Source organism: Equus quagga, chromosome 8, assembly GCF_021613505.1.
Source record: "Equus quagga isolate Etosha38 chromosome 8, UCLA_HA_Equagga_1.0, whole genome shotgun sequence".
In the NCBI taxonomy this organism is placed as follows: Eukaryota; Metazoa; Chordata; class Mammalia; order Perissodactyla; family Equidae; genus Equus; species Equus quagga.
Genome location: NC_060274.1, coordinates 87,558,861 through 87,570,335, shown reverse-complemented (window position 1 = coordinate 87,570,335; position 11,475 = coordinate 87,558,861). Strand labels below are relative to the sequence as shown.

Genomic DNA, 11,475 nt, shown 5'->3' with positions numbered 1-11,475 from the left:
GGGGGGGGTGGCATGGATCTGGCTTTAATACCTGCTCATTACTTCTCAGTGCTGTGACCTTGGAGAAGTTACTTAACAACTCCAAGCCTTAGTGCCCTTCTCTGTAAAACGGGAATGAGGACATGTACTTCAGGGTTATATGAGAATTAAAGGAGGTACTGTATGTGATAAATAGATATGTTACATACATGTGTAAGAGATGATGTATGTGAAGTATATGAGATATGAGAGCACCCCACAGTGCTGGCTGTGCAGGAGGTGCTCCACAGGTGGGAGTTTCCTCACTCCCTCTCTGGTAACAGCGGCGGCAGCGCCTGGAGCGCCTCACATCTTTCACCCTTTGTGGAGCTCCCTCCCCTCAGGTCTCCTCCAGCTGTGCGGGTTGCATGTTCTAGTGACAGAGGTCAAAGTGGATAGTGTTTTGTTATTGTTTTTAAGAAAAAAAAGGGGATATTTATTGCGTCACATAATTTAACATTCTGCTTACCACCATGGCTAGATCCGGGCGTTCTAATGACATCAGCAGGATGCAGTCTCCCCATCTCTTAGCTTTGCTCTCCTCTGTGTTACGTCCATTCTCAGGCAAGCTCTTCCTTGATGGAGTTAAGAGCAAGGATGCAGACCCACATTCTGATGTCATCAGAAAGCACAGCAGAAAGAGCACCAGTAGAAGTGATAGAAAGATAATGTTTTTGTAGGGGACCCTGGAAACCTGATTTTTGCTACCCCATTCTAAGTGGTCCCCAGGAGAAACATGTGCCCAGAGGATAATAACGCTTGGGCATGGTAGTGGAAACTGCTGGTTGTCCCCTATTCTTCACTCTCTCCTTGCATGGTTGACCAGCTAAAGACTACATTTCTAAACTTCCCTTTCAGCAAAGTGGAGCCATGTAAGAATCATGCACAAAATTCTGGCCAACGGGATATGAATGAAGTGATAGAGTGTGAGATGGACATTACAGAGTACTCAGAAGAAGTAGTTCCTGGCAATTGTGGAGCTCTTGACCCATTCCTAGACCACCTACCTGGGCATTTGCATGAGTGAGAAAAAAAAAAACTGTCTTATATAACCCACTTGGTTAAGCCTAACCAATACAGGCACAAATGCAAAATACGGTGACCTAGTGAGCTAGATTAGACCATGCAGGGGACTCCTTTTGCTCAGGCTAGAGGCTGTCTTGGGCCTAGATTCAGAGCATATTGAAGACAAGCTAGGATTTTCCAAAGCAAAAGTTAGAACAGCTTTGCCTAGGGGGAACTCCTGCTCTTAGTTGGTCCAGAGGTATGTGGCCGACGAAGCCCTCAGTGGCTGGTTCTCAGAAGGCTGGGAAAGGCTGCGTGAATGAATTGCATCCAAAGATCATCTGGCATTAATTTACTAAGTCCTTTACATTTCCTTTTCCAGAACCCTTTTAAAAAACTGTTTTATTATGAAAACATTCAAACATTCACAACGTTAGAGAGAATCTTCATGCCCAGATCCAACAATTATCAACATTAGGCCATATTTACTTAATCTTTGTTTCATCCTCCTTCCTTTCTCCTTCCTTCTTTCTCTCTGACCTTCCTCTCTCTCTTTTATTTTATCTTTTGGATGTAGCCTTTTAAAGCAAATCTCTGTCAATATGTTATTGTGTCCCTAAATGCTTCTGCACATATTTCTTAAAAATTTTCTTACAAAATAATAATAAAATTGTCACACTTAATTAAATTAGAAATAACTATTAATATTATTTAATACTCGATCTGTATTCAGATTTACCATTTGCCTCAAAACTGCCTTTTTACAGTAGATTGTCTGAATTAGGATCTAAACCAGATCCACCCACTGCATTTAGTTGTTACATCCACAAACTTTTTTTTCCCAATAGTTTTATTGAGATCATAACAGTTTATAACATTGTGTCATTTTGGATGTACATTATTATTTATCAATTTCTGAATAGATTTCATTGTGCTCACCACCAGTAGTCTAATTTTTGTCCATCATTGTGTATATGTGCCACCTTACCCCTTTTGCTCACCCCCCAACCCCCTTCTCCTCTGGTAACCACTGGTCTGTTCTCTTTATCCATGTATTTGTTATCTTCCACATATGAGTGAAAGCAAGCAGTATTTGTCTTTCTCTGTCTGGCTTATTTCACTTATTTCATCCCCTCAAGATCCCTCCATGTTGTTGCAAATGGGATGATTTGTCTTTTTTATGGTTGAGTAGTATTCCACTGCAAATATATATACCACATTTTCTTTATCCATTCATCTCTAGAAGGGCATTTGGGTTGCTTCCATGCCTTGGCTATTGTGAATAATGCTGCAGTGAACATAGGGGTGCATAAATCTCTTTGGATCACTCATTTCAAGTTCTTTGCACAAATACCCAGTAGTGGAATAGCTGGATCGTATGGTATTTCTATTTTTAATTTTTTGAGAAATCTCCATAGTGTTTTCCATAGTCGCTACACCAGTTTGCATTCCCACCAGCAGTATATGAGGGTTCCCTTTTCTCCACATCCTCTCCAGCATTTGTTGTTTTTTTGCTTGGTAATTATAGCCATTCTGACTGCTGTAAGGTGATATCTCATTGTAGTTTTGATTTGCATTTCCCTAATAATTAGTGATGTTGAACATATTTTCATGTGTCTGTTGGCCATCTGTATATCTTCTTTAGAAAAATGTCTGTTCATATCCTCTGTCCATTTTTTGATCGGGTTGTTTGTTTTGTTGTTGAGTTATATGAGTTCTTTATATATTTTGGAGATAAACTCCTTGTCAGATAAATGATTTGCAAATATTGTCTCCAGTTTATACCAACAAACTTTTGACCAGAGCTGCTGCAGCCACAGAATCTGACAGACAGCATTATGATAACTCTGCCTGTCCTTAGAGAGTGGCCACTCAGAGGGAGGTAAAGAACAACGGGTCTGAAAGTCGGGTAATCAAATCCACAGGTCCCTGCTTTGCTCAGACAGGCAATTTCTTTAGTTTTTGTGTTTGTAATAGCTCACTGAAGATGAACAATACAAGGGTGAGACACCTGTAGCTCCTGATCCAAATCCAACCCTTGGCTTAGTTTTATACATATGAGTTCATTTGAAATTCACTAATCCATGCCTTCTCATGCCACATATGCTGAGCACGAATTATATGTCATGTACTGTGTTAGGTACAGTACAAAGGGCACAAAGATCCTTAAGAAAAGCTAGCAAGGGCCAGCCCGGTGGCATAGTGATTAAGTTTGCGCACTCTGCTTTGGCAGCCTGAGGTTGGCTGGTTTGGATCCCAGACATGGACCGAGCACCACTCATCAAACCATGCTGTGCTGGCGTCCCACATAAAATAGAGGAAGATCAGCACAGATGTTAGCTCAGCAACAATCTCCCTTAAGCAAAAAGAAGAAGATTGGCAATAGGTGTTAGCTCAGGGCCACTCTTCCTCACATAAAAAAAAGAGAAAAGCAAGCAAAGAAGCTCTTAATTAGATGGAGGACACAGGTGTGCCCCTTGAGCTGTGGGGTATTATGCAGAGATGGAGCAGAAAGAGGGGCTGTGGGTGTACAAAGGGAAGAGGAGTGTGATCACCTCTACCAGGAGTGGCCAGGAAAGGCTTTCCAGAGAGGTAATTATTGAGCTGAGTTTTGTTGGTTGTTTGCCTGGTAAGAGGAAAAGCATTGTGGGTAGTAGGAACAGAATATGCCAAGGCACTGAAACTTTCTAAAATGCTGCAAAGATCTTGAGCATCATTGTTTTTAAAGTCATGTAATGGATGTTTGGCCTAGGAAAACCATTCATTTTATCTGCAAAATATGCCTTCAGATTTTAAATAGGGGTGAAAATGCTTTTTAGAAAAAATTTTGACAATGTTATTTTTTAAAAGTCTACTGGATTATGCACCATTCATCCCTGCCCTGCCTCCATCCCTTCCCAGGCCAAACAAGATTCACTCTTGGCCAGTTCCATTTCTTTCTGAGGCCCCCCTTACCATTTCCCAACCTCTTTTCTCATGCTGATCAAGATAAAACCAAAATAAAATGCTAAAAATGTCCCCATGCTTAAAAAAACCCGAACCTTTAATAAATTACTTTTTACCTTTATGATTTTGATTAGCTATTCATCATGAGTCAATGACACTTGATGGAAAAGTGAAGTCCCCACCTGTGGCTTAAAGCCAAGCCCAGATTGCAGCTTTGAGGGGATTCTTGAGGGAGTCCCATTAATAACCCTAATGCCCTTAGGGAAGAATGAGATGGTCAGATTCTAGTTGCATCTCCATCACCTGAGCAGTGAGACCCAGCCATTTTGTGAATCAACTGATAAAGGAGGTGGCGAGGAACGTAGGAAATGTGTTCTCAGTTCTCACTCGAGTAGCTCTGAAAGGCAGGCCAGATTGGTACAACTCTCTGTGCAGTGGGCAGAGGAAATATGGCGTGTGGTTTAAAGTCTTGACTTTGGGGACTCAGCTCACAGCCACCAGCCAAGTGGTCTTGAGTAGGTGACATTTAGCATGGTCTTTCCTTTGTGTCAGGCACTGTTCAAAGCATGCTCCTTCTCACAGCAACTCTGTGAGTTGGGATGTGTTATTGTCCCCTGTATCAGTCAGGATTCTCCAAAGTAACTGAACCAACAGGAGACATATGTCTGTCTGTTTGTCTATCTATCTATCTGAAGGAATTGCATTATACAATCGTGGGGGCTGGTAAGCCCAAAGTCCATAGGGCAGGCCAGTAGGCTTGGGCAGGAACTGATGTTGCTGGAGGCAGAATCTTCTTCCTCTGGGAAACCTCAGTTTTGGCTCTTGAGGCCTTTCAACTGATTAGATGAAGCCCACCCACGTTATTGAGAGTAAGCTCCCTTGTTTAAAGTTAACTGATGGTAGCTGTTAACTACATCTGCAAAATATCTTTACGGCAACACCTAGATTAGTGTTTGATTAAATAACTGGCCACTATAGCCTACCCTAGTTGACACATAAAACTAACCATCACATCCCCTTTTATAGATGAAGCAACTGAGGCAGAGTGTTAAGAATGCGCAAGGTCTGATGTGGCAGAGTCAGAATTCCAGCCCAGGCTCCACAGCTGTGCCCTTCACCACTGTGTTGCTCCGTGGCCTAGCTGGTTGCATTTTCCTCAAGTACAGAAGAGGCTAATAATGCCTGTCTCTTTTTACTCCCAGGATTCCTATGCTTATTGATGTGTTTTTATTCTGTCTCATTCCAAACTGGATTCGAGGAGGCTCTGAGAAATCAACCAGGCAATTCCCATAAAAGCGTTTTGAAGAACAGTAAGGGAAATGTAAGAAAACTAACATTGACTGGGCACCTATATGTGCCAGACACAACACCAGCATCTGCATATTTGTTGTTTAACACTCAACAAAAATTGCAAATCTTCCATCACTTGAGGTTCTTTGAGGGCAAATAGACCTTGTTCATATGGATATCCTTGATGCTTTTCACAGGGCTGGGAGTAGTGTAGACACCCAATAAGTGCCTATAAATCAACGGAATTATTGCCCAGTGGTGTGATATGAAACCAAGGTGATCGTTGCTAAGAGCTTCTTGGGCGGGCAAAGGATTTTCTGTGGGATCCAATATGTTCCAGGAGGTGAAAGAGTAATCCCAGCTCCTGTTGCCCTGGAGAGGGAAGGAGGAGTCTTCTCCAGAGACTCACTGGGGAAATCATCAGCAGGTGAACTTGCTAAATTTATCTACTCCTTTTATGCAACACACTCCCCAGACTGAAAAACACTGCCACGTACGTCACCTGGACTCTTCAAAACTTGCTCCTCCTGTAGGCAAATCTCTCCATTTAATAGGTACTGAGTTCCTGTAATTCCCAGCCCGGGGAAGTGTCCCCCTGGAGGGAGGTAACATGTGTGGGTTTCTGCCCTGTGGCTTATTCCACATCAATCCCTCTTCACATAAACTCAAAGCAGCAAAATAGCCAGCCCAACATGCAAAGGGCTTTGTGTTAAGCGGATGTATATTAAGGAGTGGTTACACGTAGGCAGGGTTCAGGTACTATTTCAGTATTAGTGAAATATATCCTGCCAGACAATCAGGTTTGTCGTAGGCTCTGGGAGGACTGGAGCTTTCTGAAATTCCTAGGAATTCTTTAAACATGGGTCTCTTGATCTAAGGGAAGTGTTCTTCCTGAGAGGTGAAGAGGCATTGGCCTCTCTTCTTGCGTCAGGAGGAAAGCGTGTGAGGTTTTGGAGTTAACCACCCATGGTGACTGGCTCTGTCACTTCCTAGCCATTTGAGATGGAGCAAGTTACTTTCCTCTCCAGGTCTCGTTTCCCATATGTGTATGTATATGTATATGTACATACATATAGAATTGGGAGATATTATGTACATCATAGGGCTGTTTTGAGCATTACCATGAGATTATATATGTACAGAACCTGGCCTGCAGTAACTACTCAGTACATGTTGGGTCTCATCCTTTCCCAAACCACTGCTGAGGGCTGGCCCAATGCACACTGTGGGGAGGCCACTCTTCCCCCATTGCTGAATGAATCTAGAAGAAATCTAATTAAAATGGACACCAGGAAGATCTGAGAGGGGAGATTGTGGCTGAAGGTGTGGAGGTTGAGGTGTCTGCCTGTGGGGTGGGTTCTGGGAACTATAGCATGTGCTGTCAGTGCCTCCTGCCATATCCTCTTGGCCCACCCTGTAGGTCGTTTGAATCTTGGGTTTCCATGTCACACCAATGACCTCCCTTAAGCACATGATTCTTTCTTTTTAAAGGTCTTCTTTGGTGAGCATGCTATGCTTGGAAGTGCTGGGTAATTAATGCCCCCAGGAGTGACACTCATCTGATGGGGATGGGAGTTGATGGATAAAAATCCCAGAAATTCTGGGATGTGTTCTACAGTCTCTTGGAGCGTCCCTAGTAGTCCATAGCAGCAATGCACTTATTAACACATCTTGTCACACCCTGTAACATACTTCTCTGCTCCCTCACTTGCTTCCTGGGATGACCTCCAAAAGTACTTGTACCCAAATCATTTTCAGTATCTGCTTTTGGGGGAACCTCAACCAAGAGAGAAGCCCATAGCCCTGTTGCCTCCTGAGGTGTCAGCCCTGCTTCTTCTTCCTGGCCCAGCTCCTAGATATTCTCTTCTTCCTTTCTCATGAACTCCCGCTCCATTTCACAACGGCCATCTTTTTTTTGTGTGTGGGGGGGGGGTAAAGATTTTATTTTTGCTTTTTCTCCCCAAAGCCCCCTGGTACACAGTTGTATATTTTTTAGTTTTGGGTCCTTCCAGTTGTGGCATGTGGGATGCCCCCTCAGCATGGCTTGAGGAGCGGTGCCATGTCTGCGCCCAGGATCTGAACCGGCGAAACCCCGGGCCGCCAAAGGGGAGCGTGCAAACCCAACCACTTGGCCACGGGGCCGGCCGCTGCCATCTTTTTTTGTTGGAGAAGACGACTTCAATTCCCAGGATTGTGGAAAATAACCAGTCTCTGATTCTCTCCTTCTTTCCTGTGTTTGAACCAAGCCAAGAGTGTCCCTCTTTCAGTGAGAAAGAAGGCACTTTCTTTTGCTTTGCCAAACTTGACTGCAATTGTCAGTCTGTTTATTATTTGTAATAATACCTGGGGGGATTTTTCTTAAGAAATATTTTTGCAAATGAAAGAACCCTCCTCTTGGAATGAGAACTCAGTTTATGACACAACTGAGCATAGCTATTGTAGTGGACACTTAGGATTGTCCTCCCAAGACCCCTTTCCTTGGAACTGCCTCTTCATCCATCCACGCAGTTAGAACAGAAGTTCTACTGTTAGTACAAGCTGACTCCCAACTCCTGGCTTCAGCTGATTTATCCAGGGATTGGCATCTAACTCAAGCTCAGCCAATGAAGCCCTTTCCAAAGATTTTTGACTTGGGACCAGATAGACCTTGAATTCAGTTTCTCTACAGTGACTGAAGTTGTGAGATGTAAATTTTGGTTGCTGTCAGCACCCAAGTTTCCTGCTATGTGAAAAAATCCAGTCTGAGTGGGAAAGAGTGACATCAGTATGCAAAGAGGAGCAGAGGTGAGCGAGGGAGGGAGAGTCCTGGCAGCACTCATGGTCCTGTTCCAATCGCGGCCCAGCTGCATCCCTGGACATCCCCTCAGGCTGGAAGTTTAACCTTTTCCTGGATACTGAGAACAACCAGTTCCATTTAGCTAATTGAATTGTATTTCTGTTACTTGCAGCCCCAAAGTCCTAAATAACAGAGAGAGAAGCTTCAAACTCTTAAGGCTATATGTAGGGTTCCAGCATGACTTCTAGTTCTTCCTAACTAAGGAATTGTTGGAAAACTATAGTGGATTTTATGGTATCTCTTAAACATCAATCCTACCCCTCCACCGCTCGGGAGCAGTCATGCCGTGGGGGGATTGTCTATAGCTCCAGGCGAGGGTCTGAATTGTTTAAGGCAATAATGATCATCTCAACACCTGTGCAGTGATTGAGTCAGAAGAAGGCATGTGACTCAATTTTGGGATGTTTGCTGGGGGGTTTTGGGGAAAGTTTATCCGTTCTTGAGAGAGACCCAGAGGAAGAGCTGTGCTGTTCTTTCCCAGAGCCTTGTTGTGTGTGGATGTGAGGCTGGCACCCGCTGTAGCTATTTCCGTGCCAGTCTAGGGATGAAACCCAAACTTGGAGGAGGTCAAAGAAATGGAGATAGAGCTACCCTATGTCTGTCTTCCAGTTTAATGGACCAATGTATTTGCTTATAATTTAAGCTAATTTGGGTTGGGTTTTCTGTCTTATTGTTGTTGTTTTGCTGCTGAAAGCATGCTAACCAATACAGAACTCTCAGCCAATGGACCACAGGAATAATCTTGTTCAGATCAAGCCTTCTGTATCAGAATCTATCACCCCTCTTCCATTTGTCCCGTGTTGTTCTCATTCTACTGGGATGAATTCCAGTAGATGGTACCCTCGTATCAAGGCCTGTGATTCAACTTTTGCAATTGTTAGCAAAAAGTTTATGTTTATTCCAATTTTCATCAATCGATTTCTGCAGAGGCTTTTTTTCTCCAATATGTGCTGCAAAATGCTGAGGTCATTCTGTTTTTGCTTTTCTGGGAGTGGCTTTTATCTTTTTGCTTGGCTAAGAAGCTCTCTCTCCATCTGATGCTTTGTCTGGTGCCTGTTTTCAATCTCAATAAACTTTCTCTGCTTTGTTGCTCTAGTCTCTGTGGCAAGAAGAGACACCTTCTGATTGGGGTGTCGGCTGGGCACAGAATTGTACCCCCACCCCACTGCATAGCACAGTGACACTTCCTGTAACATGGTCTACATCCTCTCTGGTAAGAGTAGCACAAGGACATGCCTAATGAACTCAAGGGCTCTTAGTGCCGGGCCACAAAGCACACAGGCCTTTTTTCTTCTAAATGTTTTCCTACTAATCATAGGGAAGGAGCATCCAAAGAAACGCATATTGGGGAAATTACAATGGATCAACAAATCTCAAAAAGTTCTAATTGCAGTCATTTTATAGTCTATACTAAAATATTGGTGGGGTCATTTTCTTTTTATGTGATAGTCCTTTTCTTTGCTCACATGGCAAGAGAGTGGATGAGAAAGATGTGAAGTAATGTGTGGCATAAATAAGAATATCTCTTCAAGGGGCCAGCCCTGTGGCCGAGTGGTTTAGTTTGCATGCTCTGCTGCGGCGGCCCGGGGTTCACTGGTTCGGATCCTGGGTGCAGGCCTACACACCGCTCATCAAACCATGGTGTGGTGGCATCCTACATAGAAGAACTAGAGTGACCTGCAACTAGGATGTAGAGCTATTTACTGGGGCTTCAGGGAGGAAAAAAAAAAGAGGAAGATTGGCAACAGATGTCAGCTCAGGGCCCGTCTTCCTCACACACACACACACACACAAAAGAATCTCTCTTCCAGAGCTGGATTCACTGCCCCAGGCCAGCACCCCCCCCCCCCCCCCCCGCCCCGCTTCCTTCTCCTCTTCCATCGTGAGGGGCAGCTCTTTCCTGCTCCTGCCATTACCACCTTAAGGATCCTCTGGCTCTGCCAATCCCCAGGCATACCCAATATGGTGGTGTTCTGTGGCAGCTCACACCAGGACCTGTCCCAGAAAGTGGTGGATAGACTGGGGCTGGAGCTGGGCAAGGTGGTCACTAAGATGTTCAGCAATCAGATCAGCATAGACATTGGTGAAAGTATGAGAGGCCAAGCTGTCTATAGCATTCAGAGTCGCTGTGGAAAAATTGACACCTTGATGAAACTTATTATGATCAACAGTGGTAAAGCCACATGGTCCTCCAGAGAGAAGGTGGTACTCCCATGTTTTTCATCCTCCCGACAAGATAAAAAGGATGAGAGTCACGCTCCAGTTTCTGAAAAATTTGAAGCCAATCTGCTTAGAGTAGCTGGGCCAGATCACCCCATTCCCATGGATCTGCCTGCTGCTCAGATCCAGGGCTGCTTCGATATCCCAATGGGTGACTTACATGCAGAACCAAGAGAATATTGCTGACTGAAGGAGCTGTGTCATTGTTTCCCCCAAAGCGGACGGCTACATCATTTCCGGACAGACTCAATGTGGAGTTTGCTTTGCTTCATCGAGAGAGAAGGAGAGCCATGGGCGTGAATAGGGTGATTCTGGTTGGTGATGCTGAAGATCAGGTGGCCGTCCTCGTGGACAACATGACTGATACATGCAGCACAAAATACAATGTTGTAGTCAAGCTACTCTATGACGGTGCCAGCAAAGTTTACGCCATTTTTACTCATGGAATCTTCTCTGGGCCAGCTATTTCCAGAATTTATAATGCTCCCTCTGAGGCTGTCGGCGTCACAAACACCGTTCCCCAAGAGGACGAGATGATGCACTCCTTTAAGATTCAAGTTACTGATATTTCAATGATTTTGGCGGAGGCAACCCAAAGAGCAGACAACAGCAACTGTCTCTTACTTGTCAAGCCATGGCCCCCTACGCCTCCAGAATATTATGACTTCAAACATTGTACCCTGAGTTTAAAAAATTATTTTGACTTTAGAATTCAATAAAATATAGAATGATGAATACTAAAGCATCAGATCTCTGTTGTAAACCTTGGAACATATCTTTATGGTTTTAGGAGACAATGGATAGGGATAGAGGACTGTTTGTTTTTAACTGAACTTGTCTTGAATGAGAAATGTCTGTTATTTTTCCTTGTTGTGATGGATAAGGTTTACCTTTGTTCTTATGATACTTTGAGGCCACAATCATATAATGTAATTGCTTTGCTGTGATGGATTTATACTTCAAGTTAAGGTCTAAAAAACTCCAGCTGTGGAAGCAACATAAATGGATTCTAGACAGTACTTCATCTAAGTTTCCATGCCCAGAGAAGCTAATGTCAACTCATCATGTGATACTCAATTTATACCATAAATTATGAACCTGGGGAAAAAAATAAAATAATGATCCTCAGATAGAAAACATGATTTAAAAATCTGCATTGT

The 11,475-nt window shown here is 43.7% G+C and overlaps 1 pseudogene; it reads left to right on the top strand.

Moving 5' to 3' along the window:
- The first annotated feature begins 9,289 nt into the window (after window positions 1-9,289).
- On the top strand, window positions 9,290-10,999 carry LOC124243321 (ribose-phosphate pyrophosphokinase 2-like; annotated as a pseudogene).
- The last annotated feature ends 476 nt before the right edge of the window (window positions 11,000-11,475 follow it).